The sequence below is a fragment of the Mustela nigripes genome, chromosome X (assembly GCF_022355385.1).
Source record: "Mustela nigripes isolate SB6536 chromosome X, MUSNIG.SB6536, whole genome shotgun sequence".
Lineage (NCBI taxonomy): Eukaryota > Metazoa > Chordata > Mammalia > Carnivora > Mustelidae > Mustela > Mustela nigripes.
The window spans coordinates 74,167,757-74,177,846 of record NC_081575.1 but is presented as its reverse complement, the minus strand read 5'-3'; the positions used below and the strand labels follow the sequence as shown (position 1 = coordinate 74,177,846).

The following is a 10,090-nucleotide window of genomic DNA, read 5'->3' as shown; positions in this document are numbered from 1 at the left end:
CAAATGAAGAAACAGATTCAGAGAGGTTAAGCATCTTGGCTCAAGGAAACAGCTAGTCAGCTGTGGGGCAGAAATTAAAAACTGGCTTTCATGCCAAAGCCCTTCTCTAAACTGAAGGGAAGTGAGAGTAGATTTATGTTTTACAAAGATCACGCTGATGGAAGTATGAGAATGGATTGTAGCAAGACAAATACAAAGGCAGGGAAGGCCAGAGAGTATGCTATTGCAGTAGTCCAGAACTGTTAGGCCCTATTAAGGGGGTTGTTCCTCAACTCCCAGAATTATGCAGATGAGTGACATGGTCAAAGGGGTTTATTTAGAAAATTCCTCTGGAAGTCCTTCTTAAGAATGAATTGGAGAAGGCAAGACTAAAGAATAAGTTGGAAGGTTGTTGGGCTGGCCAAGATGCCTGTCGAGGAGTCTGGAGATTGTATCCCCAAATTCTCCAGCCTCTTCCATTTGCAGGGCAAACTGCACCTCTCCCACCTCACCCCGCCTTGACGCCGTTCCATCCAGGATCTAGGAAGTGGGCTTTAGAGCACTTTTGTAGGTCCTAGACTGAGCCCCTACAGAGGCGCCAGCGGTGGCGGCGGTCGCCGGCGGGGGTGGGGCGCATGCGCGCGGTTGCTATGCGACGGCAGTCGGGGCGCAGTGGCTCTAACGGCGCTGGGGTTGTGTATGTAGGCAGCGGCGCCAGAGGAGGAGGAGCACGAGGATGAAGCTGCGACAGCGGCCCCGAGAGGGAGCCGCCGCTGCTCTGTGGCCGCGGGGGCTGAGGGACGGGAATCAGGCCTGGGGGTCGGGCCGCTGAGGGGACCGGGGGTGGCGGTCCCGCCCGAGCTCAGGCCTAGTACTCCAGGAACGTACGGGGCCGCTGGGCGAGGGCCTCCCCCCGCCCCCAGTGCCTACCCTCGCCCCTCCACGTCGATGGTGGTGAAGTTGCCGGCGTCAGGGAGCGCAAGGTACCAGGCTGCCTCCTTTACATCCAGCTCCTCCTGGGGCGCATCTCTGGCACCGGCACACGGACACCTGCGCCGCCGTCTCCTCCCGCCGGCTGAGCCCACCCCTGGCGGCGGGCGGGGGAGGGGCTCCCCCTGCAGGGGCTGTGTCCAGCAGGGCGACGACGGGGACCGTAGGAGAGTAGGGGTGAGTAGTGGCACCGCACTCGCCTGGTGCTGGGGCGCCTTTCTGTCCTCTGGGGCCCCGGGAGGCGACCAACGCGCTGCTTTGTCCTGCAGAAGCTTCTAACGCCTCTCCTACATCTGCTCGCGGCTCCCTATGCCCTTCGAGGTAGTTTTCCTTCTAAAAACCACCACTCTCTGGTCTCAACCCCAGCATCCAGGAATGAGGGGCTTAAGGCCTGGCTTTGCTTCTTAGATGCCATAGATGCTGATAATTCTACGTACAATCACGCAGCCTGGTCCCCGATTTCGGGACAGTCTTTCCCAATATCCTTTTCATTCCTTTTCTGTTGCTTTTGCTCTCTAACGTTTCAGTCTGACCACAGGCTTCTCAAGAACCATTTCTCAGACTGTTGTCTCTCCATGCCTCAAAGCTTGAACGGGCAGATGGCCTGGCCTCTTTTCAGTTTTCTTGATACTCGTGTGCTGAGGAGAGCTTCTGAAAGTCGCATGCCTGGCTTCCGACTTCTGACATGTATGAGGAAGTCAGTACTTATATTAAATAATAGTAATAAAACAAACTAGCAAACACACAACCTACTTGACTTCCAAAGTGGTATCGAAGTTGAAAAGAAGTAGACAGATAGTGCCTGATAACAAGGGAAACAGGTTTTATGAACTACTTTTCATCCAGAATGATCTAACTTCTTTTTTAGTAAATATGATGAAACTTAAAATGTCCCTAATAAAAACAGGGTGTCTTATGATCTATCTGTTCTTCCTGGGGTATTCTGCAATTGAGATTAGTTGCTTCTAAAAACATGGCCATGAGGGACCTGAAGTGATGTTTTGGACAGAATGATTTAGATGAGGATCTAAAGTTGTAAGGTGCTTTTTGAAAATTAGCAATATTATCTTTGAGTAGTGAAGTTGTTCCTTTAAAAGAAAATGTTTGAAAAAAGTCACAGTTCACAGTTGACCCTTTCCAAAAGTGGACTGAATTCAGATTGATTAGTAATTTTGATTGTAAGGTACTTTCATGCACACACAATGAAAGATGGGTTCCTTCTTCTATTTGGGTCTCTTCCCTCCCTAATAGTTTTTAAGTTATTTTATGTTTCTTTTATTAGGAAAAAAGGAAAGAAGTAAAGAAGTGTTGCAATAAAGAGGCTAAATTTAATTTTGGGTAAATTATTTTAAGCTAAAGATTTTTAAAAAGGATTTACATGCTTTTTGTGATTAGATAAGTTTATTTAGTGAATCAGTCCAAACTTGATAGTTTTGGGTAAAATGTAGCTTTCATGTTGTTTGAGGTTCTCTTGGATATACATTAAGGCACTGTTTAATTCTAGTATCACTGCAAAATAATCTTGGACCTCAGCGAGTATTTTATGTTGTTGTTGGTGGTGGTCATTGTGGTGGTGATAGTGGTGAATTGGCAAATTAACATGCTTATAGTTGCTAGATTCCAAACTTAGGAATGTTTCTATTTTAGAAAAGCTCTTAATTCAAGTCCGAACTATTTGAAATAAAATGTATCATTTGGATACTCACTTCACATACTTTTAGAAATAGGCAGTAATTTGGATACCATTTAGAATTTGATTTCAATGAATATGGTTATAGTTATAAAGGTGCCACATACTCAAGAGCGTTTACCTAGAGAGTTATACCCACACTGTAAGATAATATTAATACAACAAAGCACTCGACCAGTGAATTCTGGAATGACTTCAGTGTTTTTTAAATTAATTGGTTTTCAACAAGCTTTTATTGTCTAGCTTCAATGAGTGCCCATTACTATAGTAGTTACTGTAGAGAATAGAAGAGAAACAGGCCCTAAGAATTAAATTGTTCATCCACTGGAGACATCATGGTCAAAAATTAGAACATTGAGTAGTACAGAATAAGAGCTAAAATAATTATAGGTAAAAGAGGAGATTTGGAGCTGTTTGTCTGAGAAGGCTTTATAGACAAAGTCAGATTTGATTTGATTCTTTATTAAGAAAATTCTTTATTTTATTTGAAGTATAGATATTGTTGGAAGGTGGGGGAGTTCAACATAGCATGAACTGAGGCACTTGATTTTCTAATCTTTGTGAATATTACTCTCCTGGATAAACCTAAAGGGCACTTTCAGTAGTGGGCATAGTTTTTATGATAAATTATATCCTAAATCAATAAGTTCATATTAAATAATTTTTCACAGGTGCATACTATAGAAGCCAGACTTAAAATAATCCTTCTATTTCTTGGGGCAAGTGAAGATGTTTTCTAAGAAGATAGAGAGTGTTAAGTTCACATATTTTTATCACCTGTACATTTTCTTTTTCTCCTAAAACAGTTACAATCTAAGTATTTTGTACAGGATTGATCTGATTAGTACAACTTTAGATTATTAATATTCTCCAATGACTATTTCCTGGTAAAGTAAATTATGAAATTCTATAAGCAACATTAATTTTGGTCCATTAAGTATATGATAGCTTAGTTTTTAGTACTGCTAATTAATACTACTATTTTTTTAAACAAAGAGAGGTATCCCAGAGTCCTACAAATTGATGTCTGTCAAAGTTCTAATATTATCCTATTAATAATGCTTGTGTGAAAAATTGTCTCTTAACATCAGTGTTTAAATTGCAGTTACAAACCTTTGAAAAACTGATTTTATTGCTTTTCTAACAACTTTTTGTTGTGTTGAAAATTAGTTACATGACTAATAGTTTTCTTGGTTTTAGTCAACCATTTTAGGTTGATGTTTATATATAGAAAAATAAGCATAAGAAAATGTGCTATGGTTGTACCCCTCAAAAAAATTGCAAAGAATTCTTGAGATTAATTCATGGATTTACTGTAAGGAACAATATTACCAAACTAGATATTTTTTGAGGCTTCTATACACCATCTTATACTTCTCATTTGGTATTTTTGCTGCCAACAATAGTCTCTCTGATTATAGTTATTACTAATAAAAGTTAATTCACAGTAGTTAGTAATTTTGATAGATATAACTGTTGTTTTTAACATTCTCTACTTAGGTTGTCAGCTATTAGCTAAATAAGTTAGAGAGTTAGAGAGCAGAATAGTACACATATACATAGTCAATGAATATTCAATCACTAGAAATTAGTTAACAGCAAAGCATTCAGAAAGCATTGGGTTTAGTCTCCTTTCCTAAGCAAGTATCTGCACATTTCTGTTCTTAGCTGATTATGCTGGTATCAATAGGGGACATCTTTGGAAAGAGCACTGGTAAATTTAAATGAAAATTACTTTGTATGTCAAGTTCTCTGTACTATGGTGATTTAAGGCAAGTAAACAGCTTACGTAAATTGCTAAGTCTCAGTGGTGGCTGCATGTGAAATAGAGTAAGAGATTGTCAGTTTCCCTTACTATATAATAGAAAATTCTCAATATTTTTTTACCATATTACTGAGTCTAGAGGTAGAGCAGCATTTTACTGAATAACAAAGGTGTATCCATAAGTTATAATTTTCTTTATGCAGTTTTAACATTGTTATTATGGTCTTAAGTATGATATTTATTATGTCAGTGGGTTGAAAATTTCCCCGGATGAGCACAGTCCTATTTTATTATGGAAGTTTATGGCAAAAATGGCTTTTACCCAATAGTTCTTTTTGGATCACATTTCCCTGGAAAATAACCTTTTCCACAAAGTGGAAAATACTATCAGCCAATTCAACATAGGAAGAAAAGTGGAGAGTAGAATTCTTTCTTAAAGAATGGCACCTACAAACAAAATAAAGCAAATCCTTCACATATAAGTTCTAAAGTAATATTCATAAGAACTGCTTTATACACAATTATTGTTCTCTTAATATCATATATTATATATTGTTAACTGTCTTTGGAATGTTGACACCCCAAATTTCCCCTGTGGTCTGATTCATTCCTGATGACAAATACATCTCAGGAATTTGATGGAATAAAGTATAAAGCGTTTTGAAGCAGCTTTTAAAATGCAATAAATATTAAATGAAAATCTGAGGTTTAGTTATGACATGATTCATAATGAGAAAAAATGGTGTTTTTAAAAAATTCTTGATTAAAACAATTGCACACTACATATCCGTATTTACATAACCTTTAAAAGCCCTGATTTATATAGATCATTATGTTCACTTTCTGTGCCTCATTTCCCCTTTCTTCACAAATGTAGATATTACTTTGTTCTCACTGTCACTTCTGAGTTACATCTGTGACCCCTGAATGAATTTTTAAAAATATATTTATATCTTTAAAAACTTACTTAGGAAAGATTTTCTGTCATGGTCTAAAAAGCTGAATCCATATCAGATAAACTGCATTTGAAACTGGGTGATTAACTGGAGGCAGTAAGAAGGGAATTAATCCAAACTCTTAAAAAACTGTGTCTAGAATGAATAAAGAAGATGTAGTCCATATACACAAGGGAATATTACTCAGCCATCAGAAAGGATGAATACCCAATTTTTGGATCAACATGGATGGGATTAGAGGAGATTATGCTAAGTGAAATAAGTCAAGCAGAAAAAGTCAATTATCATATGATTTCACTTATTTGTAGAACATAAGGAATAGAATGGAGAACATAGGAGAAGGAAGGGAAAAATGAAGGGGGAGAAATTGGAGTGGAAGACGAACCATGAGAGACTAGGACTTCGAGAAACAAACTGAGGGTTTCAGAGGGGAGGGAGTGGGGGAATGGGTTAGCCCAGTGATGGATGTTAAGGAGGGTATGTATTTCATGGAGCATTGGGTGTTATATGCAAACAAGGAATCATGGAACACTACATCAAAAACTAATGACCTACTGTAAGATGACTCACATAACATAATAATTAAAAAAAGAGTTAAAAAATGACTAGATCTCCATGACATAATTTTGGATGACTAGGGCAATCTGCACAACAGGAAAAAGAGTATAATATTGTTTATATTAAAAGAATAAACAGAAAACAACAATATTTTATATACATTTCTACATATATATGTCAATCCATATGAAAAAATTCTGGTAAAATACAAACCAATCTTATAACAGTGGTTACCTTTGGGGAAGGAGATAGAGGAGCCTGTGACTGTGGGTGATAAACATAGGGAACTTCAATCTTATCTGTAGTGTTTCAACTTTTTTCATGAAGAATGTGTTTATATAGGACTTCTATATTTTTTCTCATTTTTAAAAAAATTTTCAGCATAACAGTATTCATTATTTTTGCACCACACCCAGTGCTCCATGCAATCCGTGCCCTATATATTTTTTCAATTGAAATAGAGTGAATGGGAATTGATGGAAAGGAGATAGACCCAGTGGGAATCCTGCTTCTCTCTCTCCCTGTGCCTGCTACTCCTGCTGCTTGTGCGCTCTCTCTCTCTCTCTGTCAAATAAATAAATAAAATCTAAAATAAAGTAAAATAAAATAAAATAAAATACTGTGTCTAACTTAGTGGACTTAGAATCTCAGAATTATAAAATAATTACTCTATTTTTCTTTCAAATTGAAAACCAGTTGGTATATGAAGTGTGACATAAGTAGTTTTATTCCAGAGATCATACATAAGCCATACTTACTATTTATTAGTTGCTCCTTGACGTTTACTGGGTATTTAATTGTTCTTGTTGAGTTCAATTTCTAAATGTGCACACAAATCCTTATATTCCTTTTCTCTTTGTACTTTCCAGGCTATTATTATTAACTGGGTTGTTTTTGTTTATTATTAATAGATTTAATTATCATGGAGTGTGTTGATTTTGCTGCCAAATTAGTTCAGATCCCTATGATTCCATAGAAGATGGAAAAAAGTAGGGGTATAAGAAAAATGGATGTTTTATTTTACATGTTTAATTTTTTCTTAATATGCAGTAACAGTAGAATAGGTATGAAGTGGTTGAAGCTGTGAATTTTAGAATATTTCTTATGTACTGCAGGTTTTATTACTTCCTTGTACTTTCTTGTAACTGGAACTAGGCTAACAAAGTATTAATTCTTTTAATAAATATGTAAGAATGATATGTAGTTAGCATATCTACAAATTATGTGTAAAGAGATATTTCTAAGATATTTAAAGAAGGTTGGAAACATTTTTTCTCTACTATCTTGTTGATATTGTTAATTTGCCTAGCAAACTCTTTGTTCATAAATAATGCTAAGGTTAATTTAATCTCAGCCACTGTCTGAATTATCTCAAATTCTGTATCAGTGGGGTCTAAATCATATTTCAAAATTTCCATAATTCAGGCTCCACTAGTCAAAATTTGTTATAGCCTGGATATAGTAATTATGCTAAAAATATATATTTTGTAGAGTGCCAAACCCATGCTGGTGATGGATTGCATTCCACAGGAGAAGCAGCCAGAGCCATACCAGAGGTTAGATGTCAGAGCTTCTTTACTGGCTATGACAGTGTTGCCAGGTGAAGTGGGGAGATCCCAGGTACTGAGGCCATCTCAAAGATGTTGCCAAAAGTACTTGGTCTCATCAGGGAAAGGATTCAAGAACAGATACAATGCAGTGGACAATCGACATGTGTGGGAAAGTTTATTAAAACAAAAGTACACTCTCAAGATGTGAGAGCTGGCAAGAGAAGTGGGAGAGATTGCTAGAGAGTGAGAGAGCTGCAACCTGGGGTTTAGGTGTCCATCTTTTATTGATGGTTGTTAACAAGCGGCTGGAATATTAATTACTTAGGAGGGGATTTCTTGGAAGCAGGGTTGTCAGTCTTTACTTATTTGGTCAAGAGTGTCAGGTCTAATTTGTCAGTCATCTTGGACCTGTCTTGTTTGACCCAGATTCTTTGGAGTGCTGCCAGAAAAGTCCTCTGACTTTCCCCATAGCTGGCCACGGCTTCCTCTTTGTTGGCCTCCAGGCCTCCTGTTAGAACCTAACTAATTTCTTGTAACAAAAGCACTGATATTCAATTAAAATAACTGCTAAGAGGAAAGAAGGTAGGTTTTATGTATTTTAAAATGTCTTCTAAGTGCTGCATTGAACATACAAGGATTAGATTATTAATTGAATTGAGCTGTTTACAAGAAAAGGGATTTGAACATCAGTTAGTAATGCAAGCAAAATTGGGACAATAGTTATGATGAATTGCTCTCAGATTTTTTTCCTAATATATTTTTTAAATTTATTTTCAACATAACAGTATTCATTATTTTTGCACCACACCCAGTGCTCCATGCACTCCGTGCCCTCCATAATACCCACCACCTGGTATCCCAACCTTCCACCGCTCCCGCCACTTCAAACCCCTCAGATTATTTTTCAGAGTCCATAGTCTCTCATGGTTCACCTCCCTTCAGACGTTTTAAAAACTAAAATAGCAATATTATTTGCATGTAGATTCTGTGCACTTAAATTCTTCTTATCATTTCGTCAGCATGAGAAAGTGAAATAAGTATGCATTGGAAGTTTCACTGAGGGATGCCTGGATGGCTCAGTCCATTAAGCAGCTGATTTTGGCTCAGGTCATGATCTCAGGGTCCTGGGATCCAGTCCCACATCAGGTTCCTTGCTCAATGGGGAGCCTGTCTCTCCCTCTACCTGCCACTCTGCCTACTTGTGCTCACTCTCTCCCAAACAAATAAATAAATACAATCTTTAAATTTAAAAAGTTACACTGAATAGTCTTTAAAAAAAAGATTTTATGTATTTGACCAAAAAAGAGAAAGAGAGAGAAAGAGTACAAGCACGCAAGCAGAAGGAGTGGCAGGCAGAGGGAGAGGAAGAAGCAGGCTCCCCGCTGAGCAAGGAGCTCAAGTTGGGACTGGATTCAGGACCCTGAGATCATGAACTGCACAAAGGGCAGATAGTTAACCAACTGAGCTACCCAGGTGCCCCCACACTGAGTGGTCTTAATAGTCTTGATATGTTAATGGTATTTTAACAATGCTGGAAGTAGTAAAACTTCAGGACCTCCTTTCCTCTAGTATTTTTTTTTTAAGATTTTATTTATTTATTTGAGGGTGGGAGAGAGAGCATAGGGGCAAAAGGCAGAGGGAGAGGGAGAAGCAGACTCCCCACTGAGCAGGGAACCTGATGTGGTACTCCATCCCAGGACCCTGGGATTACGCCCTAAACCAAAGGCAGATGTTTAACAAATGCAGCCACCCAGACTCCCCTTCTTTTCTCTAGTTTTGAATTAGTAATCATATAATGCATGCATGCATGTTAATATATCTTTGTTTTATTTATGTGATGTTGCAAAATGTTCTAAAACCCAGTGTTACTGATAGCATGGAATGAAATTCTTCTAACAAGAAACCAGAATAAATGTCAAAGTTAACCGGGAAAAAGCACAGCTACATGCAATAATAGGGATGTTGGAGGCTTATTATTGATGTTCTTTTAGGAGGGGAAAAAAAAACTAGTTCTTTGTTTCATGCATATTACAATAGTGATAACTCACTTCTACTGTGTAAGTCATAGCTCTTCACTGATAAGTCCTAGACCTTAGGAGTAAAAGCAAAGAAAGCAATAACGCAAAGGTCATTAGATCAACTAGAATAAAAATTTAGCTCTCTGGAATTCTTAATTAAACTGAACCACACTCAACTCCTTTGCCCCCCTCCCTAAACTCTCACCTCTACTCTGTTCTCTATCACTATAATTATGTTATTTCATGAATGTTGTATTATATTCCTCTTTATCCCTAGTATTTTCTTCACTCCGAAGTGTACTTAATGGGAAGTGATTTTTTAAAAAAAAATCTGTTTCAGTGGTATATCTTTTTTCCATCTATTTACTTTCAGTCTACACATGTCTTTATGTTTGAAGTGAATTTCTTGCAGACAACATATACTGGACCATATTGTTTTTATCCACTATGCTAATCTGTCTTTAAATTGGTCCATTCAGATTATTTGCATATTAAAATAATTATTGATATGTTAGGACTCTGTCTTCCAATTTTTTTATTGTGGTAAAAACATACACTATGAGATCCACTCTTTTAACAAAAAT

The 10,090-nt window shown here is 37.6% G+C and overlaps 1 protein-coding gene across 1 annotated transcript in view; it reads left to right on the top strand.

The window, feature by feature from the left end:
* The first annotated feature begins 642 nt into the window (after nucleotides 1-642).
* Nucleotides 643-10,090, top strand: part of ZC3H12B (zinc finger CCCH-type containing 12B) — a 594,748-nt gene continuing 585,300 nt past the window's right edge. The window contains exon 1 of the mRNA XM_059384709.1: nucleotides 643-1,146. The gene's annotated coding sequence lies outside the window, so the exon portion shown is untranslated. The remainder of the gene's footprint in view (nucleotides 1,147-10,090) is intronic.